The following is a 27,795-nucleotide window of genomic DNA, read 5'->3' as shown; positions in this document are numbered from 1 at the left end:
CTGCCCTAAAGGATACTTAGGAATTGTCATCTGTCTCTTCTGATGGAATTTTTAGAGGTATTTCTTCCCTGAATTCATGAACACCAGGTAGTACTACAGTGGATAGAGTGTCGGGCTCATAGTCAGGAGGACCTGGGTTCAAATTTGGTCTTAGACACTTTCTGTGTGCCCCTGGACAAGTCACTTAACCCCTAGTTGCCTGTCCTTGGCCACTTTTCTGACTTAGAATTGATACTAAGACTTCTGTCAATTGATACTAAGACTTCTGTAAATGTTTTATTTTAAAAACAAAAACAATTTGTAGCTGGTTAGACTAAAAGAGATTCTATGTGGAAACAAAACAAACTTTTCAGAGGCTTTCTAGTGCTAATGAAATAATTTGGTTTATTGCCTTCTGAGGTTACTTTGGCTCATCTGACAAACTTTAAAACTCCATAGAAATGCTATTATTACACAAAATAAACAGCTTATCATGAATGCTATTTAAGTTGTTTCTTTTTAATTAAGCAGCAAATTATTTTAATCTAATTTAAGAACTGGAATTTATTTAAACAGTCAGCTATTAAGTAGGTTTGAAGAGACTTTCCCAGGGTAACATAGCTAGTAAGTGTCTAAGAGTGGATGTGAACTCAGGTCTTCCTGACTACTCTGGGCACTATCCATTGCAACACCTAGCTTCCTTGGGAACTCCTTCCACTGGCAAGATTATAAGTCTATTCCTCCTCCCCCCTAAATATTAGGAATCCACAAAAAAATGAGTATATATATATATGACCAAGAACCATTCTCCAACTGACATATGGTCAGAGGTTATGAGTAATTGTTCAGTTGTGTTCAGCTGCATCTGACTCATCATGGCTCCGTTTAGGGTTTTCTTGGCAGAAATACTGTAGAGGTTTGCTGTTTCCTTCTCTAGTGCATTTGACAGATGAAGAAACTGAGGCAAACAGTTTAGTGACTTGCCCAGGGTCACAGAAATTTGAACTTAGGTAGAAGAATCTTGCTGACTCCAGGCCCAGCACTGTATCAGCTTCACCTAGCTGCCCTATTTTGAATAAAATGGAATATTATTGAATATCACTGAAAGAAATAGCACATGAGGAAATCAGAGAAACAAAACTTATGTGAATTAATAGAGTGAAATAAGTAAAACCCAAATAGTTTTATATAGTGATTACATTATTGAAAACAAAAGCAATAGTTAAAGGCCTTCAAATTTTGATTAATTGTTGCTTTTATTTTTTTTAACTCTTATCTTATGTCTTAGAATCAATACTGTATATTAGTCCAAGGTAGAGGAGTGGTAAGGGTTAGGCAATGGGGGTTAAGTGACTTTCAGCTATGAAGTATTTGAGATCAGATTTGAACCTAGGTCTTCCTGATTATGGGCCTGCCTCTCTACTGAGTCACCTAATTGCTCCTCAAACTCTGACTAATTGTAATGATCTTGCTATGTTTGTGGATGTTTTCATTTTACAATCTCTATCAAAAGATGATCAGTGAATTCTTTAAATTGCTATTTTTATCTTCTGAAACTGAGATATTGGGGCAGTTTTTAAAAAATTCTTGAAAAATGATCTCTGGGTTCCCTTTTTGATCATTCCTCAGACAGTCCAAGAACTTTTACATTTCTTTCCCCCTCCTGAATCTGTTTTCCAGGTCAGTTGTTTTCTTCCAATGAGATGTTTTCACATTAAAAAAAAATTTTTTTTTTTCCCATAGTTGGAGGTGGGGGTCTGTTTTAGTGTTTCTTGATATCTCATGGAGTCATTAGCTCCCAGTTGCCCAATTCTAAATTTTTAAGAAATTATTTTCTTCAATGAACTTGGGCACAATTCTGATTTTTATGATTTTATGCAGTATTTTTTGTGCCTTGTTTATCAAGCCATTAATTATCCTTTCATAATTTTCTTGTATCACTCTTATTTCTTTTTCCAATTTTTATCCTACTGCTCATATCTATTTTTTTTATTCTTCTAGGAATTCTTTTTAGTCTTGTGTCCAATTAACATCTTTCCTTTGAGTCTTTGCTGCTAGCTTTTTTCATATTATTTGTCTTCCAAGTTTGTGTCTTGGTCTTTCTTGCCATAATATCTTTTTATGGTCAAATTAATTTTTTTATTTTGTTTCTAGCTTATTTCTTCACTTTGAACTTTATGTTAAAGGTGGGTTCTGCTTATTGGTGTTTGAGAGGCACTATCCCAAGCTATAGGCTTCTTCATTCTTCTATTTTCAGAGCTAGTTTATGGAGTGTGCAAGTTTTTAGTACTACCACATGATATGATCCTAGGAGAAGTATGATCACTGCTTTCCTAGTCAGTGTTCTGGTATTTACCCAGGAAGGCTCTTGATACCCTGAAGCTACAAGTTTTAGTGTTGCTCTTAGCCTTAGAACAGTGACCAGATCACCCTACTTTCCTGTTGTCTTGCTAGAGCTCCCTACTGATATGGACCTATGACCTTGACCCCTGCTCCCTTATGACTGACACAAGCAGTCCTCCCTGTCCTGGAACTGTGACCCAGAACTGCATAGAGGCAGTAGAATTGCCCTATCACTCCCTGTGCCCACTGTGAGAAACTGGTCCTCTGTAATATCTTTCTGACCAGTTGTCTGACTTCCTGTCTTCTGGTCTAAGAATTCCTGAAGCTTTCTGTTGCTGCCACCCCCACTATTGCCCTCCATGTCTGCTCTCTGGACAGATCTCCACCTCAGTGTCACAGGCCTCTTTTGCCAACCTTCTAAGTTTTCTTAAGTGAGAAAATGACTCACTTTTGATATTTTATTAGCTCTGCCACTCCAAATTTGATTTGAGGCTTAAAATTGCTTGGAGGGAAATGTTGAAAGAATTCAGCTAGGTTACTGCATCTAATCCATTGTCTTGGCTCCAGAAATGTCATAAGTTCTTAAAGAGTAGCGTTCTTCTCCCGCTTGCCCCTTTTCCCCTGAAGTAGTAAGCTTTGTATTTAAGAAATATTTTTGGATAAAATAAGCCTATTTTTTTACACATGATACCTAAGCTCTCATTTAGCTGCCCTTTCAGTTTTTCATTGAAATCTTCTGCTTTATTATCCAAATTAATGCCTTTTCTGCCTTCTGATATCTCCAAATAATCTCATATTAAAGTTCAGAAGGTTCTGCTCCCATTTTGTCTTTGTCTTTGCCTACATAATTGTTAGTTTTCTTCCTTCAAGAGCATTTTTTCAAAGGAAGGCAAGTTCCAGTAGAAACATGTAGGAATTAAGACCTGGTAAGAATATCTTTTTCCCTTTAAGTGGCTTTTAGAAAAGAATGAGACTTAATGTTTGTTTCTTATCTTAGAGAATTCCACTCCTATTTTATTTTAAGTCCTGAGGTAGTACAGTTTCCCTATGTCAAATGCACTGATTTTAAATTCATGGGTTGTTTTTGTACCAATGTACAATAATATAGTAAGGAGATTGGAGGTGGCTCATAACACTGGGCCTAGAGTCAGGAAGACTTGAATTCACATCTGACCTCTGACCCTAGCTTTGTGATCCTAGCCTAGTAACTTAATCTCTGTTTGCCTTAATCCACTGAAGAAGGAAATGGCAAACTGCTCAATGAACAATATGGTCCACAAGGTCACAGAAAATTGATGTGACTAAACAACTGAACAGCGGTATAGTAAGTTTAAATTTCAGTGGGTGCACTTATTGTCAATTAAAAAATATTGCCCTGCCTTGGTGAGAAGAGTCCCTGCTTTTGCCAAACCTTTTGCAATGCAGAGAATACTTGGGGAGCACTTTGAAGATCAAAGTGGTTAGAATTATTCTCTATTGAAATAATGAAAAGTGACCACTTATAGAATGTTGTGCTTCTAAACTGTAAATAGGAATAAAAATATATTTTTGCAGAGAGCATGTGTTTGTGTGCATATATATATATATATATATGCATACAGAGAGAGAGAGAGAGAGAGAGAGAGAGAGAGAGAGAGAGAGAGAGAGGGCGACGCAGAACAGAAAAGGAGGAAAGAGATAGACAGTGAGTTTATTGGTAAAATGTATAAAGTTGCTTACTTTTCCTCCTTCTCCCCTTCTACCCATTCTCCCTCTATCCACCTCCCAATCTTTTTATTTCCCTCTCTGATTTTGCTTCTCCTTCCCCCCCTTTGCCCCTATCTGTTCCTGCCTTTTGATGTTTCTAACTCCTCATCTCCCTCTTTGTTTTCTCTTTGTATGTTGTTATGTAAGATTTTTTTCCTTTCCTTTCTTTTCCTTTTTCATCTTTTACCCAGAACTGGACATAATCCAGAACGAGAATAAGTACCCATATCTTATCTTTTATATTTTTAAAAATTCTTATTGCTAATAATTAAGGTATATCAGTTGATTGCCTTGTGTTTCTCTCATTTTCTTGTGTTATATCATCTCTGAGAAATAGATATAAGTAGTTATCTATTTTACATAGTTGAAACTAAGACACCCTCAGAATAAAGTTTGTGTATTAGTCATAAGTACCTTGTCTGGCCTATGTACTTTGAGCTTTGTGAGCTTATCTCTTTAAGGCTGGTAAGAGAGTCATTCATTTTATGTCATGTAATTTGTGCTAATTGGAGTTTTTTCCTTATCAGTTCATATGAATGGCATTTCTTCCCAATCTCTTGAGTCCAACACTCTTTCTACTACTCTATATATGATGATATAAGCCCTAAGGCATGTACTTATTGTTCATTTCCAGGAGATAAAACCATATACCACCAGTAAAATTGCAGCATCTGTAAAAACAGTTATCTTCATTTTACTATGTAGAACAAGCCTTAATAATTCCAGGATTAGTGCTTAGTTACCCCATTAATGGGATGCAGTCTTGAGCCATAAAAATTCCTTTTTATGCATGATATCCTCATCTAGAGCTCTGATGTTAAAAAATTTTTTTCATTTTAAAAAGCTTGATTTGAGCTCTCAGATCATTTCAGCAGTTTATAGATGCATGAAATTAAACTTGTTCCCTTTGCTATCAAATTGTCAATAATGTGAATTGATGACTCAACTGCAGTATAATTATCTCACCTGAAGAATCAATGAGTTAACACCTGGCATATGTTTTTGGACATATGTCATCCACATTCCTGCCTTTTTTTAACCCTTTTTCTAAAAAAGAAAAAACTATGATAAAAAAAACCATCATAGTTTTTTTCTTTTTTAGAAAATCCTTACCTTCTTTCTTAGATTTGACATTAAGTATTGGTTCCAAGGCAGAAGACCAGTAAGGCCTAGGTGAGGGGGTTAAGTGCTTGCCCAGGGTCATACAGCTAGGAAGTGTCTGAGACCATATTTGAAAGCAGGACCTCCAGACTTCAGACCCAGCCCCTGTGCCACCTATCTGCCTCTATCTGTTTTCTTTTTTTAAAAATTAGCAACTTTCTGCTTTTTGACAAATAAAGTGATTATAAAGCCCTCAGCAGATGCTTTGTTGTGTTACAGAGTTGACCTTGGGTTCTCAGGCTGTCTCTGCCTTTCAAGGCAGTCTCAGGCGGATCTGAAGGAGCCAGGAGGATCTTGTTTTCGTCTAGACAACTATGTCTCATCTGAGCACCAACTTAACTTAATTAAATTGGTCACATCATCAGTGGGTCAGCCAGTATGTAATGAATTTCTCCACCATGACAATTCATTAAAGGTAGAGGATTACCCATCCTGAGGATGAAAAGATAGCTCTTTCAAAATGAAAAGTAAGCTAATGTGCCATTTTAATGAAGAAGGTTAGCCTCAGAAAGGGTTAAGAGAATGCATTTGTGGGGAAGACAATGAGTGGGATTTTGCATATGCTGACTAATGAGATGTTTGGTTTCATGGAATTTCTTTTATTCTTTGCTCTGTGGAATGTGGCTCTGTGGAGAGATATTCAGAAATGAAAGAGGGAGAGAAAGCAGTCATTTAATGGATTTCTCTGGTACTGTGCTCAGTGCTTTACAAACATGATCTCATTTGATCCTCACAAAAACTCTCTGAGTTAGGTACTGTTTTACAGAAAAAGGAAATGGAGATAAAAGGTGACTTGTCCAAGGCCATGCCTCTATTAAGTTAGTCTCTGTAGCTGAATTTCAACTTAAGTCTTCCTTACTTTAGCCCCATTGTTCTATCCACTAGGCCTAGTTATCTCCAAATGAAGGGGATGTAGCAATAAAAGATACAAAAAAATAAATAAATAAGACATTTAGGTAGCACAAGAGATAGAACACTAGAACTGGAGCTGGGAGGACCAGGGTTCAGATATGATCTTAGACATTTCCTGGCTATGTGCCCCTGGGCAAGTCATTTAATCCCAGTTGCCTAGCAGTTACTGCTCTTCTGTCTTGGAACAGAGAGAAGGTAAGAGTTAAGAAAAAAAGTAAGCTATTCAAGATGCCTGTGTTTATTGCAGTGTAGTTTGGACCAGTGTGCTGTAGTGGGCAGTATCAGGTTTGGTTTTTTTCATCAGACCACAGTCCTTTTGGTTGTCAGAGTACACAGTATGCCACCCGTTAGCGTGGCATGCCATGGAAGAAGAATAAACATTATTCATTGACTTTGTATCTCCCCACCACATTAGCCTGTGCAGCCAGGGGCTGGGTCTCCATTAATGCTGACCTGGCAGATACCAGGCAACCCTGTTAGAAACGGAAGGCAGGCACTAGCAGCTGGGGCGAGGCAGATGGCAGTCCGGATGGCCCTGGAGCCTGATGGAGTGAGCTGGCAGAGGGCCAAAGAAGGGCTTGCAGAAATATCTTCATTTTTCAATAAGTAAAATTGTTCCTGCCTTCCATGGAGCAGAAGGAAGGCCTTACCCTGGACCCCATGCCTAAATGATTAGGTTCTGGTCTGAAGGGGAGAAGAGGTTTGTCAAATGCTAGCCATAGCACAAACCCACTTCTTGCAGGAGTTGTTCTACTCTGCAGGCCCCTAGATTGTTTTTTGTGGCAATAAAACGAAATCTTAAAATGTTTCTGTCAGCATGTTGTTCTTATTAAAAATATCATTATGTCCAAGTATTTTTTTTTAAACATTATTTTATTTGGTCATTTTCATACATTATTCATTGGAAACAGATCATTTTCTTTTCCTCCTCCCCCACCCCCCCACCCCTTCCCTAGCCTATAAGCGATTCCTCTGGGTGTCCTTGCTCTGAACCCATTTCCTTGTTGTTGGTATTTGCATTAGGGTGCTCATTTACAGAGGTCCTCAACCTCTGTAGTCAAGCAGTTGCTTTTCCTCAGTGTTTTTACTCCCTCAGTTTGTCCTCTGCTTGAGGATAGTTTTGTTTTTTTTTTTCTCATAGATTGCTGCACATTGTTCAGGGACATTCTAAAGCCATTACTGGATAAATCCATTACGTTCTCTTGTACCACAATGTGTCAGTCTCTGTGTACAATGTTTTCCTGGTTTTGCTCCTCTCACTCTGCATTGTAAAGATTAAAATTTAGGGGAGATGGGGAGGCAGGCATCTGAAATTAGTTTCTCTCTGCAAGGAGTATTATATTTTTTTAGAGGTTTATTGAAGATTAAGGATTAAAGAAAATACAGGATAAGAGACACGTGTCCAGGCCATAGAGTGGCCTAGACACAACCTCACCTACATTATGAAAAAAACCAGGCCTGTCCCAAAACAGAAGTCCAAGAGCCAAGAGAGAGCCCCTCAAAAGCCTTTGAATCAGCTTAAATACTTTCTCGATCTCGGCCCAGGTGAGATTACAAGGCATTCTGGGGAAGTGGAGCAAAGGCTCGTGGAGATTGTAGTCCTGTATTTGAGTCTATTTTTTACAGCATCACTTCCTGGAGGTTGTTCCAGTCTCCATGGAATTCCTCCACTTTATTATTCCACAATAGTATTCCATCACCAACATATACCGCAATTTGTTCAGCCATTCCCCAATTGAAGGGCATCCCCTCATTTTCCAATTTTTGGCCACCACAAAGAGTGCAACTATGAATATTCTTGTACAAGTCTTTTTCCTTATTATCTCTTTGGGGTACAAGTGCTATGGCTGGATCAAAGGGCAGACAGTCTTTTATCGCCCTTTGGGTATATTTCCAAATTGCCCTCCAGAATGGTTGGATCAATTCACAACTCCACCAGCAATGAATTAGTGTCCCTACTTTGCTGCATCCCCTCCAGCATTCATTACTTTCCATAGCTGTCATGTTAGCCAATCTGCTAGGTGTGAGGTGATATCTCAGAGTTGTTTTGATTTGCATCTCTCTGATTATAAGAGATTTAGAACACTTTTTCATGTGCTTATTAAAAGTTAAGTATTTTTTAAGGGAAGATAAGAGCCCAAGGACAGTGAAACAACCCTAATGAAGGTTCTCTTCTTTCTTTCTTTCTTTCTTTCTTTCTTTCTTTCTTTCTTTCTTTCTTTCTTTCTTTCTTTCTTTCTTTCTTTCTTTCTTTCTTTCTTTCTTTCTTTCTTTCTTTCTTTCTTTCTTTCTTTCTTTCTTTCTTTCTCTCTCTCTCTCTCTCTCTCTCTCTCTCTCTCTCTCTCTCTCTCTCTCTCTCTCTCTCTCTCTCTCTCTCTTCCTTCCTTCCTTCCTTCCTTCCTTCCTTCCTTCCTTCCTTCCTTCCTTCCTTCCTTCCTTCCTTCCTTCCTTCCTTCCTTCCTTCCTTCCTTCCTTCCTTCCTTCCTTCCTTCCTTCCTTCCTTCCTTCCTTCCTTCCTTTTTTTCTTTCTATACTTTAATATTGCAAAGTGCTTATGTAGTTTTATTTGTTGAGCTGAGGAGCATTTTAGAGAGAGAACTAATAGGCTGTGAGGCAGCTCATGAGTCATCTGAGGACTCTCAGCACCTTGATGGTTAGAGTTAGGATTAGCTATTGCAGGCCTTGGCATACTCCTGTATTTATGCACTGCTTCCTGACTTATACAGTCATATTCATGCATTGCCACTCCACTTAAAATGTGGGGACCAAGTGATAAGAAGGTAAGGGGTGTAATAGATAGTAATTCTGAGGGTATATATTGATTGATTCTGGATAACTAATGGATCAAGGCTTGCTTACCCTCCTCCCTATTTGACTCCCATTTCCTCTCTCTCTTATCTCCCTTCCTCACCTCTTCAGAAGCCCTTCAGCTTCCCCTCCACCTTCTTTCAGTTTCACTCAGTGTAAACTATGATACTTTAGAGAAAATACTCTTTTCTCTTCTTTCCCAAGTAAAGGTTTATTGGGGAAGACAGGACAAGGATGGAGGATAAGGTAAGAGGGATAGGGAGATAGGAGGACAACTGTCTTCCTTCTTCTTTTTCTTCTAACCAGCCAGGTAACCTCCAACTTGATTAATTCAAGTGCAGAGACACAATTAGCTTCTTCACCACCATCAGCCAGACCAGCCAAAGCCCACAGCTTCTTCTCCACCACCCTGTCAGAAGCCAAAAGTCCAGTCCAGCCCAGTTCAGCTGTTGGCTTAGCTCTGTTTTTCCTGGTAACATTCCAAATGGAATGTTCACTTGACTGACGGATGATGTCCTTTGCATGCATGTATATTCTCTCTTTTATAGGGGGTGGCAGGATCTCCTGACTCTGATTGTATAGTACTTTGTAATTGACCTTTATTCACTCATTTCTCTCCAGTTCCCTATGTAATCACATCTTTCATGGGTAAAACTTTTTCTTCTCCCCATATTGTTATAATACTTCTAATTGATGTGGGCAGTGAGGTGGCATAGTGAATGTTGAGCCTGGAATTAGATAGGCCTGAGTTCAAATCTGGCCTCAGCCACTTCCTAGCTATGTGACCATGGGCAAGTCACTTAACCCTGTTTGCCTCAGTTTTCTCATTTGTAAAATGAGCTGGAGAAGGAAATGACAAACCACTCTGGTATCTTTGCTAAGAAAACCCCAGATGGGGTCATGAAAAGTTGGACAGGACTTAAAAATCTGAATAAAAAGTATTATTATACATACATTAGAGATTTTCTCTACTGTTGTCTTAGATCTATACAGATAGAATCCCCAAGACAGATTTTTTTTTTGGTAGATCAGTAACTCCTGAGTGAAGGCATTCATTCACTCACCAGTAAACATTCTTTAAATGTTCACTATGTGCCCCTCTGTAAAGCACCAATGGAAATACAGAAATAAGTCTCATGTAGTTTTTGAAATTCTGTACCAAATACTATGTTTGGTTCCATTTTATATGTGGAAACAGAATATAAGTTCCTTGAGGACAGTCTTTTGATTTTTGTCTTTGTATACTCAATGTTTGGTTCATAGTAGGAGCTTAATAAATTATTTTTTAATGGAATTAAATTATTAAATTGTGTTAACAAAAAAAAATAGTGCCCCATCTAATTTACTTATTCAGTCATGTCCAACTCTTTGTGACCTAATTTGGGGTTTTCTTGGCAAAGATACTGAAGTGGTTTGCCATTTCCTTCTCCTGCTCATTTGACAGCTGAGGAAACTGAGGCAAACAGGGTAAATGACTTGCCCAAGGCCACACAGCTATTGTCTAAGGTGGAATTTGAACTCAGGAAAATGACTCTCCATGACTCCAGGTCCAGTGCCATATGTACCATGGTGATACCTAGCTGCCCCCTTCACCTTGAATTGTGGTCATGTGTGGATGTCTTATTTCCTCTTTTATATTGTGAGTTTGCTGAGGGCAGAAATTGTACCTTAATCATCAGGGTATTACGTGGTGCAGTGTTTGAATACTGCCTTAGATACTTATTAGCTATGTGACCCTGTCAAGACATTCAACTTCCATCTGCTCCAGTTTCCTCATCTGGAAAACAAGATAGGGTAACTCCATATAGACACTCCTTCCACCAAGATAGCCAATTATTCTATAACAAGATGTTGGGTGACTTGGCTAGGGTCACGCAGCAGTATGTTTTATTGGTGTGATATGAACTTAGGTTTTCCTGATGTGAAGCCTAGCCCCTCTGGGCACTTTGCTCTGCTGCCTCTCCTTTGATTAAATCTGAATTATAAGGGGCAGATTGGATAAGAGACCTATTGAAAAAACCCACCAAAGTGTGCTGGTGTCTGCCCTGGTGGGACCTGAGAGTTGTGACACAGTGACCAACCCCTCACCCAGTTCCTTGTCACAAGAGGAATTTAATAAAAGCTTAGTGATTAATTCTCCCTTCTAAATCCCTCAGCCAGTACGATTGGGGGTTTGGGTTTCACAAGATTATTAATTTAAAAAATTAATAATATGGAAATATATTTTGTGTGATAATACATGTATAACCCAGATGAAATTGCTTGTCAACTCTGGGAGGGGGGAGGAAAGAAGAGAGGGAGACAACATGAATCGTATAACGCTGAAAAACTTAGGTGGAAATTTGTTATTAAAATAAAACAAAGATACAAAATTTTAAAAATATAAAGCCTTTTGCCAGTTCTGTGAGTCTTGAATGGAAGCCTATAGAAACAGAGTGATTTCCACTGGGCCTCGTGATAAATCCAATTCCAAGCAGAGATTAGAAACAAAGACTTTGGTCTGCCAGCATGTGAGCTGAGCCACTCTGCCTGTCTTACCTGCCCAGAGTTATAATCAACTCCACTGGGACCTTCAGCTTTTTCCAGAATCGCAAAAGTAATAGAGCCCAAGAAAGGGTTATTTAAACACCTAATAACAATAAAACTGGCTGTTATCAGGTAGCTAGGAGAGCCTGCCATAGATTGACACAAGGTTAATTGAGCACAGGGAAAACCTAGGGGATTTGGGGAGATTACATATTCTCTTAAAAAATGCTTTACTGTGAACAGCACCCATCTTGCCTACTATGAGCCTCAGTGACTGAGGAGGACCAGGACCTCACTGATATACAAAGATGGATTTTATTCAGTCATCTGCCTTTGAAAAGCTTTCTTCTTTCTCCCTGCCTTCCTTCAGGCTGTCACCCAGAGTTATCTCCTTCCAGACAGAAAGCAGCTTGTTGGTCCTTACCTAGCAAAATGGGCTTTTATGCTGAGCATCATTTACATTTTGTTCCAGTCTTTCTTTATCTCAGCCTCCTTTTGTAAAGGGCTTGGATTCCTCCCTGAAATGAGATGGTTGGACTAGTTCTCCTAAGTACCTTCCTGTCCTAACATTTTGGGATCAAATAGAGCAGTCATTTCTTAATCTAAATGTGTCTATGCAGTGTGTGATATATTTTTTTCCCCATCTTCAGTTAATAACCTTAATACAATAACATTCTTAACTTCTTATTCCTTCAGTAAACATTTATTAAGGTTTATGTACCGGGCATTGTTAGATCTTGGACATAGAGTGTTAGACTTGGAGTGAGGTAGACCTGCATTTGAGGCCTGCCTGAGACCCTTGCAGTTGTATGACCCTGGATAAGACCCTTAACCTCTGCCTTCCTCAATTTCCTCCTCTGTAATAGGATAATAATGTCATCAGGGTGGTTGTGTGAGATTCTGCAAAGCACTTTTTTGCAAACCATAATCTACAAATGCCGGCAATTATTACCCAAGGCGCAAGATCAATGTAAGAAAGAAATTTAATTAAGTAGTCTTTCATTTGTATTCATTTAGTTTGATACCTTGCGACTGTGAGATTTGTAGTAAGAATAAAGCCCCAGGTATGGAACCAGATTAAAACTGTAGACCAAGGATATTACCTGAGTTATAATCTTAAATGTATATGTTAATACCATATTAATATTGAGATACTCTGTTAATTCTAGGTGTGTGAATCTATTGTGTAATGTACTTTATATCAAGCTATTTCATGTAAGAGGCTATGAAGATCAGTCTCAAAAATCACAGAGGCAGGCACCCTCGCAGGACTCTTGGGGGTTGGGGATGTTGGGATGTACTATGTCAAGAATGACCTGTAAAGGAGCTCAGGTCAAAAGGTCAAAAGCTCAGGACCCCTAAGTTTCATTTGCTTAGGAAGGTGACTCCTAAAAGTCCCCCCCAACCCCACTCTATAAGTTCCTCTTTTTGCCTTACATAAAAACTTGTCAATGTCAATGATCAGCGTCCTAGATTCAACTGGCAAATGTGCAGAACTCTGACTTATTTGCGTTGCCCACCAAATAAAGATGAACTTTGCTCAGAGACCATCTTGTACAGTCCTTTTTCTTTCAACATAGTGTCTAGAGCACAAGACCTAGAGTCAGGAAGTTCAGAATTCGAATCAGACCTCAGACATTTAATAGTGATGTGTCTCTGAACAAGTTACTTAACCAGTGCTTCAATTTTCTTACCTGATATTAAAATGAGATAATTATAAAGTGCTTTGCAAACCTTAAAGTACTAAATAAATGCTAACTGTGATTTTATTATTATTATTGTTAATCCAGTGTTCACTTTGCCTGTTGTCTACTTCACCCTTATTGGTACCTTTAGAGAAGGAAAGGGAATAAATTAAAATCTAACAAATATTTCCTGTTAGCATATCTGGCAGAAGGTTCAATGTAGAGAAGATGGAGGTTATGTTTTAAAATGAGGTGCATAGGATCATTTGGGGATTTTATTGATTTCCACAAGTCATTATTGACTTTGTTAGCCAAGTTAACAAACAAAAGAAAAACTAACAGAGTTAGCATTGTTTAATCAGTGTAGTCATTTTTGTGCCTAATTCTTCTCACTGAACATAAAGATTTTATTCTCATCATATTTAACTCATTTCTAGGTACATAATTCACAAGAACATTGGCAGTATTTATCTCTGGGCCAATTATAATTAAAGGTACAGGAGTAATTTTCTTGGCTTTTGAAATTGAAATTAAATTGTGAGCTATAAAATGGACAATTTTGAGTACATTAAATTAAAAAGGTTTTCTTGCCAAAATACTGCCAAGATTAGAAGGAAAGCAGAAAATTGGGGAGGAAATTTTTATAGATAGGTCTCTTATCTAAAATGTATACAGAACTGTCAAATTTATAAGAATAAGAGCCATCCCTCAATCTATAAGTGGGCAAGAGATATAAACAGATAGTTTTCAAATGAAGAAATCAAAGCCATATATAGGTATATGAAAAACTGTTCTAAGTCATTATTGATTAGAGAAATACAAACCAAAACAATTCTGAGATATCATCTCATACCCATCAGATTGGCTAAAATGACAAAAGGGCAAAATAAAAAATGTTAGCAAAGATGTGAAAAAATAGGGACACCAACACACTGTTAGTTGAACTGTGAACTGATCCACTATTTTAGAAGAGCAGTTTGGAATTAATACCGGAGAGTTATAAAACTGTGTATACCGATATCAGGGAAAAAAGGAAAAGAACCTACATGTTCTAAAATATTTCTAGCAGCCCTCTGTGTAGTAGTAAAGAACTGGAAACCTAGGGGATGTTCATTAATTAGGGAATGGGTAAACAAATTGCAGTATGTAATTGTTTTTTACCTTCCTTACCCTTACCTTCTCATCTTAGAATCATACATATACGTTTGCTGTATGATTCCATCTATGATGCAGAGAGGGGAAGGAGGGGTTGAGATATTTGGAAATAAATTCTATTAATAAAAATTAATTAGTTTTTAAAAGAGAGAGATAAAATTACAATAGTAGGGAGTAGGAAGCCTGATAAAATCCTGGCCCCAAACAAAACAAAATACCTTTATTGACAAGTTGTTTTTTTAAAAATAGGTTTCAAATGAGTGTTCATGGTAGAATACTTAGAATAAACACAAGTTCACATGATCACATTTTATACTTAATAAATCTCAGATGTAGTAGACAAGCAAGATCAGTTATTTGAGCTGTGGGGTGTATTGAGTCTCATGGCTGGCCAGATGTTGTAGCAGTTGTTTTCTATAAATGTCTCTACTCAGAAAAAGAAACTGCTCTGCTAGGTAGAGAGTAATCAGATCCAATTCTTCAAGATGAGACCAACCTCACAGAAGATTAAAAAGCTCATGAAATAACATCCAAAACCTTAGACAGTGAGAGTTCCTCCACAGGGTCCTTAGTCTCTCCCAGGTCCCATGCCACTGGCCAGCAGCAGGGACAGCAGGCAGTGGCTTCACTGTCTAGTGGTAGCAGGAGGAAGGGAGACTTGCCCTGGCACTCCACAGCAGTGAGCCAAGCTGAGCTTTCTCTCATCCCATAGGTCAACTAGTGCTGCTTCTTTCCATCTCCAGAGTAGGAAAAGGAAGAGAAATTGGATGATCACCTGATAGGGATCTCATAAAAGAGATCCTTTTAATAGGTTAGACAAGATTATATGATAGTGATAGAATACTAATATGCTGTAAAGAATGATCATCTGGAGGATTTCTATAGTAGTAGTAGTAGTAGTCTCTCGGTAACAGAGGATGATGGTTGTCTTTGTGCATTTTCATCTATGATAGATGAGTGTGCACAAAGACACTTATGCGTGAAGGAGATTTAAGTGGAAAAGTTGATGCACAGAGACAGTCCCACTCTCTCAGCATTGGAAGCCTGGGTCCAGTGGCACAAAAAGTCGTTACAGCTGGAGACTTCCTCAGCTGCATTGGATGGCCGTGTTGTCTTTTGTGCTCCAACACACCCTAAGCACGCCACAGTGCTTTGCTGCGTCACCATCTCAGCCGTTGAACCTTCTTATTGGTTTCTTCCGTCTGTTCAGCCGAAGCTGAAGGATTTCTATATGAACTGGGATAACCTCAGTGAACTGATATAGAGCGAAATGAGCAGAACCTGGAGAACATTGTACACAGAAAGTAAAATGTGGTGGAATAAGCCAATGTAATGGACTTTGCTACTGATAGCAATGCAACAAGCTAGGACATTCTGGAAGGACTTGTCGGAACGAATGCTAAACACGTTGAGAGAAAGAACTATGGGAGTAGAAATGCAAAAGAAAAATATATGACATCACTTATCACATGTATATGTGGGTATGTTATTTGGGGTTTAGGCTTTAAAAAATTGCTCTATAGCAAAAATGAATAATATGGACCTTTGTACAACCCAGTGCAATTGTTTGTCAGCTCTGGGAGGGGAGAGGGAAGAGAGCAGGAAAAGAAAACGAATCCTGTAAACATGGAAAAATATTTTAAAATTAAAATTTTTTAAAATAGAGCAGATAACCTTCTGATTCCAAGGTTCTTTGATTCTGGAATATGTTAAATTTATTTTGGTTGTGCTGAATTTTTAATTGGTGGTCACCAGGGATTTAATTTCTAAATCCCCAAATGAATTACTAAAGTAAAATGGAATTTAAGGTAGTTTATTTTTACTATAGAGGGAAGATATTAAGGAAGAGAGAAAAAGTTCCTCTGAACCAGTTAGAAAGTCTCAGGCACCAGGAGTCTCAACACAATGGGCCTTTCTCAGAGGTTCACACCTCCAGAAAGGGCAAGGAAAGAAGTCATCCTTTTCACTCACCACGGTGACCATTTGAAAAGAAAGCAGTCTGAGATCTCCTGCACAAGCTCCTCCAGGGGTCCAGTTCCACAGCCAAGTGTCTTCACTCCAAGTTTGAGTATCTGTTTTCCAGTCTCTCCTCAAGGGTCTCTCTTCACTCCAACTCTGAGTGATTCCAGTCCAACTCCTAGTGACTGATTCAATCCTCCATGTGTCTCTGTTTTCGCTATTTAAAGACCTTTTTCTCTTGTGTCACCTCCCCTAAGTTTTATGCCTACCAATCACAGCAGACACTCCTCTCCAGGACTGCCCACTCTCTCACACCTGGGTCACAGACCTCCCACTCAATGTATTGAAATGGGTGTTCATACCTTTTTGTGGTTGGTTCATACCTTTTTTGGTTATAATGGATAGATCTACTTTAAATACTGGGTTTACACTTTGGGGATTAAAGTCTAAAAATAGACAGGGGATTACAATTTAATCTTCACAATAAAGGAAGAGCTAAGTACCTTCATTGTTACAATCAGGGGAGTGCTAAATCCAATCTTCACAGATGGAAGAAGGCCATTCTATTTGACTGGTGACCTTTCTGAGAGCTGGGGCAGAAAAGAGGAATGCCTAGGATATCGAGGTGATAGGGATACAACCTAGCAGGGGGGATTTGAAGAAAAAGGAAGAGAAAGAAGAGACCTTTAATAGATCTTATAATACCCATCAGCTGTCATACTGCCTCTCTTCCACCCTTATCTGCTATATTCCTTGAAAAAAGCCATCTCTTCTCAGGCCTTCCTCTGATCTCACTCTCTTCTAAACTTTCTGCAAATGGACTTTCAGCTTTAGCACTCAACTAAAACTTCTCCCTCCAGAGTCCTCTCTGAATTCCCCCATCTAATGGTATTGTCTTGGCCTCCTTTCTGCCTCTTTGGCCTCTCAGACACTCTAACTTTGGTTTAGTTTGCTCTCTGGGTTTTCTGACTTATCCAATCATTTCTCAGCTCTTTGCTGGATCTTTATTCATACGAAACCCACTAATTATTGGCGTCCCCCAAGTTTATGTACCCTAGACCTTCTTCTTTCTTTGTGGACTTACACCAGGTAATCTCATCAGCTCCTGTTATTATGCACATAATTCCCAAATCTATTTATCCAGTCATTCTCTCTCCACCTGGTCTTTTCATCTACATAGTAGACTTTTCAGAATGTCCAAAAAAGAACTTAACAATTTTTTTCTCAAATTCACCCCACTTCTGAATTTTGACTTTTACTGTTGAGGGCATTGCCATCCCACAAATTGCCCAGTTTTGCACTCTTGGTATCTCATCAACATTTCTCCCTCACTCACCCCATGAATCCAATTGTTTTTTTTTTTAACTCCTATCTTCTGCCTTATAATGGATAAAAGTATCATTCAAAGGCAGAGAAATTCACTTTCTTTTCTTTCTTTTTCTTTTTAATAAATCTTTACTTTTTGTCTTAGTAACAGTCCTGAGATAGAAGGGCAAGGGCCAGGCAAACAGGGTTAAGTGACTTGCCCAAGGTCACACAGCTAGGAAGTGTCTGTGGCCAGATGTGAAGCCATGTCCTCTCCAGGCCTAGCTCTCTTGTCCACTGAGCCATCTAGCTCCTAGACTTTTTCTACAGCATATTTTTTTATGTGACCCCTCCTCTTCATCCACACAACCATCACTCCTAATTCAAGCCCTCATAGCTTCTCACATGGACTTTTCAGTAGCCTTCTAAATAGAATTTCTTCCTATAGTGTCTCCTAGTTGAAACTCACCTCCAAAAGTGATGCCAAAGTGATCTAAAATGGAACCCAAGCCATGTCAATTGCCTCTTTTCAGTAAACTCCTTCGGTTCCCACATGAAAGTCTTCAGAACCTCATCTTTCCCTACTTTTTTGGTCTTCTTATATTTTACCTCCTTCCATGCATTCTTCTATCCTGATACTATCCTACTTTCTGTTCCACATATGCCATCTTCCAGCCTTTGCATTGCCCCCCATACTTGTACTGTTCACTGTCATCACATCTCCTCTGAGAATAGCTGACTTCCTTAAAGCCTCAGTTCTAGTGCCAACTCCTATAGGAGGTCTTTCCCCCTGCGAATGCCTTCCACTCCAAGGTTAGTTTTCATCTACTTTGTATTTATCCTCTCTATACTAATTTGGATATTTGTGGCCTCCCCCATTAGAATGTAGACTTCTTGAGGGCTGAGACTGCTTTCTGCATTTTCTTTGCTTAATACAATGCCTGGCACCAAGTAAATGCTTAATAAATATTTATTGATTGATTGATATATTACCTGTTAGCTGGGACTGCAGGGTTAAACAAAAGTTTTATACTTAATGACTTATTTTTCTAGAGCTGAGGAAGACATCTGAATGTCCAAAAATTGGAGGAAAGGGGGCATACACATATACCATTTGTTACTGAGAGTTGCTTTTTTCATGTTATGAATGGACACTGCATGGCCAGCTTTTTAACAATTGAGTAATTTGCTAATTATGTGTACTGACCAAATGTTTTATATGTAAATAACAACCTTCCTGGGAATCACTAGTTCAGAATCCTTCTTTTGTTTTTGTCAGAGAAAAAACAAAAACAAAAACCCAAAAACTTTTCATGTTCAAATTGCCTACTGTGCCTTTTAGTTTTTTAGCCTAGAGCTCTGGACAGAGCAACCAATTGGACATCCTATGGTGAGAGTTGATGTATTTGGTGTAATTTGGCAATAAATGACTGGCATGTGCGTATCACTATATAGTTTCCAAAAGAAGAAAACCTTTGGACATATATAGAAGAAAAACAACTTTGTTAACTGATAGGTGGTCATTATGTTTTGGGTATCATATTATAACTGATAACTTGGTGTAATTGCATTTAGTTTAGGCATATGAGACACCATTATGTGGCTATCAGAGTTTATACTTTAGCACTATCATTTCCTGTTTCTTGCTTCATGCCTTTGACATACACCTGAAAAGGTGTATGTTAAGTTTTTTTTTTATTCTTTATGAGTTATTTATTTATGAGTAACTTACTTTATAGCAGTCTGACCTGAGGCTGCTACATACATAAAGTATTTCCTTAGTGGGTTTGGGCTTGAGAAGGAGAAAGGAGTCGGAGAAAATGGGTGATAAATCAAGAGACACGGACAAGTTAATTGAAATGGGGAGTGGCTCAGGCCCTTGATAATGTTTTCCTTAGAAAAATAATTAAAGGAAAATATGAGAAATAACAGAACTCGTGGAAGTAAGAATTCCTAGATGGGAATGAGGAGAAGAGAATCAAAGTGATCCAGCAGGAGAATAGAAATCCAAGAGAGGGATCAGGGGCCTCTTCCCATATTTATTCCAGTGTGGATTGGGAGGTGTTCAATGAATACGTAACAAAGCTTAGTTGATTCATATTGGATGCAATGGTAATGAGGACTCCTTCTGGATAACTTCAACCCACACTTTGCAAATGAGTTTGGCTCCTCGCCAAATGTTAATGAGTTTGCCCTGAACAAAGGCAGCTTGGCCAAGTCAATAGTCAGCTCAGGAGTATCAGAGTCCAGCCATGTGTCTGATAATACAATATCCATGCATCATTCATATTTCTTAGATGTGAATATGCCTGGAATGCTACATATTTCACCTTCATTTCCTCATCTGTAAAATAAGTAGGCTAAGAATAGCTAAGTGGCCCAGTGGATGGAGCACCATGCCTAGAATTGGAAGGACATGGGTACAGATGTGACCTCAGACACTTGCTAGCTGTGTGATCCTGGGCAAATAACTTAACCCCAATTTGCCTTACCTTTGTTCTAAGAAAGTAAGGGTTTAAAAAAATAAAATGAGTAGGCTAAATTAGATGGTCTGTAAGATCTCTTTAGCTTGACCAGCGTAGGCAGGTTTGTATGAAATCATATTTTCCCAGATAATATATCTTATCATTTGAAATGCTTTAACCTCATTTCTGATTCATCTCCAATTAGCATTAGTGTTAAGCACTTTTAAATTTGCCTGAGCCACAGTTTCTTTATTTATAAAAACAAGGAATAGATCTCAAAGGTCACTTACATCTCCCAAACTAATGGAATTTTTTCTTTAATCAGAAAGTCAGTGACAGTATTTAAATGCAAACAACCTTTAAAATAGGGAACAACTCTACACTCTGTTCATTGACCATTTTTTTGCCAGAGATATTTATTATTTATATTTCTAAGCATGTTTACTTAAAAAGAAGCAGAGAAATCTGAATGAATAGGGTTTCCTTATGCTTATTGAAAATTGCTGGCTGAAGTCTCTTACACTTACTTTTTTCCTTTTTTAAAAAAAAAATTTCCAATTACATGTAAAAGTAATTTTTAACATTCCTTTTAAAATTTTGAGTTCCAAATTCTTCTCTCTTCCTCCCCTCTGTACTCATTGAAAAGATAAGCAATTTGATATAGGTTATATGTTTCTACCTAATTTTTAACAAAAACTATAGGAAAAAATGGAAAGCCATCTAGGAAAAATTAAGTTTGGATTAGCATCTTATACCATATTCCCACAATAAGTGTTAGATAAATATATGATTTGTATGTAGAAAGTCAAATCATAAGTAATTGTTAGAAAGGAGGATTCTTGACAAAGATGATCATAAAATGAAATGTATCTTTCATATATATTTTATAAGCATATGCAGTAAAAGATAATAGAGATGATCATAAGAGATAAAAAGATAGTTTTGATTATATAACATGGAGAAGTTTTAACACAAACTAACATGTTGCAACCAAAATGGAAGTATGCTTTGCATGGTAATACATGTATAACCCAGATCATATTACTTACCACATCTCCAAGAGGGATGAGGGGAAAGAGTGAGGGAGACAATTTAGATCTTATCATTTCAGATAACATATGTTGAAAATTATTATTACATAGAATTGGGAAAATAAATTATCTTTGGTTAAGTTTTTAAAAAGAAAAACTAACACTTGCAGTTAGAATCAGTGAACTGGGGGAAAACTCTTTGCATCAGATTTCTCTGATAAAGGTCTGATATCCAGGATAATTAGAGAATTGATGCTGATATATAAGAACAAGAGCCATTCCCCAGTACATAGATGTTCAAAAGCTATAAATAGACTGGTCTCAAAGGAAGAAATATAGCCTCCTATCTGTAGCCTTCAGAGCACCTGAGTTCTAATTATGGGAGTGTACATGGTAGCAGAAAAACCTTTTTATCATTCAATAAAGATATAAGCTCACATTTTCTGGAATGGGAGAAACCCTGGTAGAGTCCCTATGAAATGGGCTCCTGTAGGGAAATTTTTCAGTATCATAAGCTAGGCTCTAAGGTACAAAGAGGTTTCCAAATATTCCTTCATTTTATCCTCAAAACAACCCTGAGAAGTAGGTGTTATTATTATTATTATCACTGTTTTACAGATGAGGAAGCTGAGGCAAATGGAGGTATTAAGCCTGGGGTCACAGAGGCTGGATTTGTACTAGTGTCTTCCTGACTCCAGATTTGACACTCTCCATGGTACTGCTCAACCACTTAAAAAGAGTTGTTATGAGAATATATGAAATAAAGTTTCCTATAAACCTTAAATCACTATAAAGTGAGCTCTCATCATTATTTTGAGGGTGGGGCAGCACTGGGCCTTGTCAGGAAGATCTGAATTAAATCCAGCCTCAGATGCTTACTAGCTGTGTGGCCCTGGACAAGTCATTTAATTAGCATTTGCTTCATTTCCTCATCTGTAAAATGGGGACATATTGTAAAAGGAACTGTCTTCCAAGGAAACCCCACAGACAAAAGTCCATGGGATCACATAGAGTGAAGTGAAGAAGTGAAGAAGATTCTGTAGAATCCCAGCCTCTCTTGACCATTTGCCTGGCACATAAATAGTCCTTGGTAAATGTTTTTTAAATTGTATTATATCCAGCATTCTGTTAGTTGACCAGGAAATTTGTGACTCCTCCACAGTATTCCTGTTGTGTCCTCTGGGAAGCTAGAGATCCAGAATAGATAAAGAGTTAATCTTCCAGAGGTAGGGCTGCCAGAATAAACTGGTGCATAAGCATGTGTTATCCTCAGTTTATTCAGCAAATATAAAAGTTAAAATAGTGTCAGGAAAAGAAATGTAGTTAAGAGCATATAAATCCCTTGCTGTTCCCCCAATGTCTTAGACTCCTTAATTCCTGGTTGTTATTCAGGAATGTATTTCCTTAATTAGAAGTTCCCCAGGTTTTCTTGAGGTGACAGACTGCATACATCAAATTTGTCCTTGCTTTCAATATCTGGAATAAGAATGAATAAACTAGTCATAGAAATTGTTCCTTCAGCCAGTTGCTTGTTCTCATCATTTGGAATAATCTGGTGCCTGGGGGTGGGGAGGGAGAGAGGAATTAGATTGGGTTTTTTCCCCAGATCACTGAATATCATTAAAATACTGTTTGTCAGCTCCCTATATGTCCAAGGAAGTTAAATTTAAATCCTAAAGGAGGGTTGGGAGCAGGGGATGTGAGGGACTTGTTAAAAGAATGGTGATTTATGTTCCATCCTGAATAACACATTCCACTATTTCTGGTGTGTTTGTATCACCTTTTCCAGGGGTGGAAAAACACCCTACTTCCTACACAAAAACCCTTATCCCAAGAGAATCACATCTCTTTCTTGGAGGAAGGTAAAAGTTGACTAGATTATATGACTTCCTGGGGCAGGTGAGCCCCCTACCAAAACCTCAGGTGGAGGGCTCAGAGAGAGAGGTATTTGTCAGTAACTTCACAGTTCATAATTCATAAATTTAGAGCTGGGAGGAACATTAGAGCTCATAAGGCCTCATGCTCATTTTCTTTTTTTTTTAAACATTATTTTATTTGGTCATTTCCAAACATTATTCATTGGAGACAAAGATAATTTTCTTTTCTTCCCCTCCCGCTCCCCCACCTATCCCATAGCCGACACATGATTCCACTGGGTATCACATGTGTTCTTGATTCGAGCCCATTTCCATGTTGTTGGTATTTGCATTAGAGTGTTCATTTAGAGTCTCCTCAGACATGTCCCCTCAACCCCTGTAGTCAAGCAGTTGCTTTTCCTTGGTGTTTTTACTCCCACAGTTTGTCATCTACTTGTAGATAGTGTTTTTTCTCCTACATCCCTGCAGATTGTTCAGGGACATTGCACTGACACTAATGGAGAATTCCATTGCGTTCGATTGTACCACAGTGTATCAGTCTCTGTATACAATGTTTTCCTGGTTCTGCTCCTTTCCCTCTGCATCACTTCCTGGAGGTTGTTCCAGTCTCCATGGAATTCCTCTACTTTATTATTCCTTTTAGCACAATAGTATTCCATCACCAACATATACCACAATTTGTTCAGCCATTCTCCAATTGAAGGGCATCCCCTCATTTTCTAATTTTTGGCCACCATAAAGAGGGCAGCTATGAACATTCTTGTACAAGTCTTTTTCCTTATTATCTCTTTGGGGTACAAACCCAGCAGTGCTATGGCTGGATCAAAGGACAGACAGTCTTTTATCACCCTTTGGGCATAGTTCCAAATTGCCCTCCAGAATGTTTGGATCCATTCACCACTCCACCAGCAATGAATTAATGTCCCTACTTTGCCACATCCCCTCCAGCATTCATTACTTTCCTTTGCTGTCATGTTAGCCAATCTGCGAGGTGTGAGGTAATACCTCAGAGTTGTTTTGATTTGCATCTCTCTGATTATAAGAGTGTGCCTATTAATAGTTTTGATTTCTTTATCTGAAAACTGCCTATTCATGTCCCTTGCTCATTTATCAATTGGAGAATGGCTTGATTTTTTGTACAATTGATTTAGCTCTTGTAAATTTGAGTAATTAAACCTTTGTCAGAGGTTTTTGTTATGAAGATTGTTTCCCAATTTGTTGCTTCCCTTCTCATTTTGGTTACATTGGTTTTGTTTGTACAAAACCTTTTTAATTTGATGTAATCAGAATTATTTATTTTACATTTTGTGACACTTTCTAAGTCTTGTTTGGTTTTAAAATCTTTCCCTTCCCAAAGGTCTGACATGTATACTATTCTGTGTTTACCCAATTTACTTATGGTTTCCTTCTTTATGTTCAAGTCATTCACCCATTTAAAATTTATCTTGGTGTAGGGTGTGAGGTGTTGATCCAAACCTAATCTCCCACACTGCCTTCCAATTTTCCCAGCAGTTTTTATTGAATGGTGGATTTTTGTCCCCAAAGCTGGGATCTTTGGATTTATCATATACTGTTTTGCTGAGGTCACTTACCCCAAGTCTATTCCACTGATCCTTCTTTCTGTCTCTTAGCCAGTACCAAATTGTTTTGATGACTGCTGCTTTATAATATAGTTTGAGATCTGGGACCACAAGACCCCCTTCCTTTGTATTTTTTTTTTCATTATTTCCCTGGATATACTTGGTCCTTTGTTCTTCCAAATGAACTTTGTTATGTTTTTTTCTAAATCAGTAAAAGAAAATTTTGGAAGTTCCATGGGTATGGCACTAAATAGATAGATGAGTTTGGGTAGGATGGTCATTTTTATTATATTGGCTCATCTTACCCATGAGCAGTTAATGTTTTTCCAATTGCTCAAGTCTAGTTTTAGTTGTGTGGAGAGTATTTTGTAGTTGTGTTCATATAGTTCCTGTGTTTGTCTTGGGAGATAGATTCCTAGGTATTTTATTTTGTCTAAGGTGATTTTGAATGGGATTTCTCTTTCTAGTTCTTGCTGCTGAGCTGTGTTGGAAATATATAGAAATGCTGATGACTTATGTGGGTTTATTTTGTATCCTGCAACTTTGCTAAAGTTGTTGATTATTTCGAATAGCTTTTTGTTGAATCTATAGGATTCTTTAAGTAGACCATCATGTCATCTGCAAAGAGCTATAACTTGGTCTCCTCCTTGCCTATTTTAATGCCTTCAATTTCTTTTTCTTCTCTAATTGGTACTGCTAGTGTTTCTAGTACAATGCCAAATAATAGAGGTGATAATGGGCATCCTTGTTTCCCTCTTGATTTTATTGGGAATGCATCTAATTTATCCCCATTGCAGATGATATTAGCTGATGGTTTTAGATATATACTGTTTATTATTTTTAGGAATGACCCTTCTATTCCTATGCTTTCTAGTGTTTTTAATAGGAATGGGTGTTGTATTTTATCAAAGGCTTTTTCTGCGTCTATTGAGATAATCATGTGGTTCTTGTTGGTTTGCTTGTTAATGTGGTCAATTATGTGAATGGTTTTCCTAATATTGAACCAGCCCTGCATCCCTGGTATAAATCCTACTTGATCATGGTGGATGACCCTTCTGATCACTTGCTGGAGTCTTTTTGCTTGTATCCTATTTAAGATTTTTGCATCTATATTCATTAGGGAGATTGGTCTATAGTTTTCTTTCTCTGTTTTTGACCTGCCTGGTTTTGGAATCAGTACCATGTTTGTGTCATAAAAGGAGTTTGGTAGAACTCCCTCTTTGCTTATTATGTCAAATAGTTTGTATAGTATTGGGATTAACTGTTCTCTGAATGTTTGATAGAATTCACTGGTGAATCCATCAGGCTCTGGGGATTTTTTCTTAGGAAGTTCTTTGATGGTCTGTTGGATTTCATTTTCTGATATGGGATTATTTAAGAATTCTATTTCTTCTTCTGTTAGTCTAGGCAGTTTGTTATTTTGTATATATTGATCCATATCACTTAAATTGGTGTATTTTTTGCCATGTAATTGGGCAAAGTAATTTTTAATGATTGCCTTAATTTCCTCTTCATCAGAGGTGATGTCCCCCTTTTCATCTTTGATGCTGTTAATTTGCTTTTCTTCCTTCCTTTTTTTAATTAGATTGACCAGTACTTTGTCTATTTTGTTTGTTTTTTCAAAGTACCAGCTTCTTATCTTATTTATTAAATCAATAGTTCTATCATTTTCGATTTTATTAATTTCTCCCTTAATTTTTAGGATTTCTAGTTTGGTTTTCTGCTGGGGGTTTTTAATTTGGTCGCTTTCGAGTTTTTTTATTTGCATTTCCAATTGATTGATCTCTGCTCTCCCTAGTTTGTTAATATATGCACTCAGGGATATGAATTTACCTCTGATTACTGCTTTGGCTGCATCCCAAAAGGTTTGAAAGGATGTCTCGCCATTGTCATTTTCCTCAATGAAATTATTAATTGTTTCTATGATTTCTTCTTTAACTAAACGATTTTGGAGTATCATATTGTTTAGTTTCCAATTAGTTTTTTATTTAGTTTTCCATGTACCATTACTGATCATTATTTTTATTGCCTTGTGATCTGAAAAGGCTGCATTTATTATTTCTACTTTTCTGAATTTGTATGCCATGTTTCTGTGATCTAGTGTATGGTCAATCTTTGTGAATGTGCCATGTGGTGCTGAGAAGAAGGTGTATTCCTTTTTGTCCCTATTTATTTTTTTCCATATGTCTATTAACTCTAATTTTTCTAAGATTTCATTCACTTCTTTTACCTCTTTCTTATTTAGTTTTTGATTTGATTTATCTAAATTTGATAGTGGTTGGTTTAAATCTCCCACTAATATGGTTTTACTGTCTATTTCTTCCTTCAATTCTCCTAGTTTCTCCATTAGAAATTTGGGTGCTATACTATTTGGTGCATACATGTTGATTGGTGATATTTCCTCATTGTATAGAGTCCCTTTTAACATAATTTATTTACCTTCCCTATCCCTTTTAATCAGGTCTATTTGTGCTTTGGCTTTGTCAGATATCATGATTGCAACTCCTGCCTTCTTTCTATCAGTTGAGGCCCAGAAGGTCTTATTCCACCCTTTAATTCTGACCTTGTGAGTGTCTACCCGCCTCATGTGTGTTTCTTGAAGACAACATATGTTAAGGTTTTGGATTCTAATCCATTCTGCTATTCGTCTACATTTTATGGGTAAGTTCATCCCATTCACATTCAAAGTTATGATTGTCACTTGTGGACTCCCTGGCATTTTGATATCCTCCCCTAATTCTGAGCTTTCTTCTTTAGCTATAACCTTTTAAGCCAGTGATTTACTTTAAATCAGTCCCCTCCCTTGATATGTTTCCCTTTCTAACCCCTCCCTTTTTGTTCCCTTCCCCTCCCCCCTCTCCTTCCCTCCCTTTTTGTGTTCCCTCCCCCCCCCCCACTTGGTTTTCTCTTCTCCCATACCCTCTTGGATAAGATAAAATTCAAGATCCCAATGGATCTGGATGCTCTTCCCTCTGAATTTATTTCACTTAGAGTAAGGTTTAAGTAAAAACTCTTTTCCTCTCCTTATAGGAGAATTCTTCCCCTCCCCTTCCCATGTATATCTTTGTGTGAGAAAGAGTATTCTATTTAGGTTTTTTTTTCCTATTTCTTGGAGTATATCTTAGTACCATCAATGATTCCCCCCCCCTCCCTTTTTCTTTATATCCCCCCCTTCTCCATTTCATCTTGATGCCCTAAACTTTCCCTATGTGTGATTCTTCTTACTACTCTAATGATGCATACAATTTTTGAGAGTTACACAT

At 37.8% G+C, this 27,795-nt stretch overlaps 1 protein-coding gene across 1 annotated transcript in view; it reads left to right on the top strand.

Annotated features, from left to right (window-relative positions):
• Positions 1–27,795, top strand: part of MRPS27 (mitochondrial ribosomal protein S27) — a 152,682-nt gene that overhangs the window by 37,906 nt on the left and 86,981 nt on the right. The gene's annotated exons all lie outside the window — the stretch shown is intronic.

This window comes from Monodelphis domestica, chromosome 3 (genome assembly GCF_027887165.1).
Source record: "Monodelphis domestica isolate mMonDom1 chromosome 3, mMonDom1.pri, whole genome shotgun sequence".
Taxonomy (NCBI): Eukaryota; Metazoa; Chordata; class Mammalia; order Didelphimorphia; family Didelphidae; genus Monodelphis; species Monodelphis domestica.
Note: the sequence above shows the minus strand (reverse complement) of the source record. Positions and strands in the feature narration are given on the sequence as shown.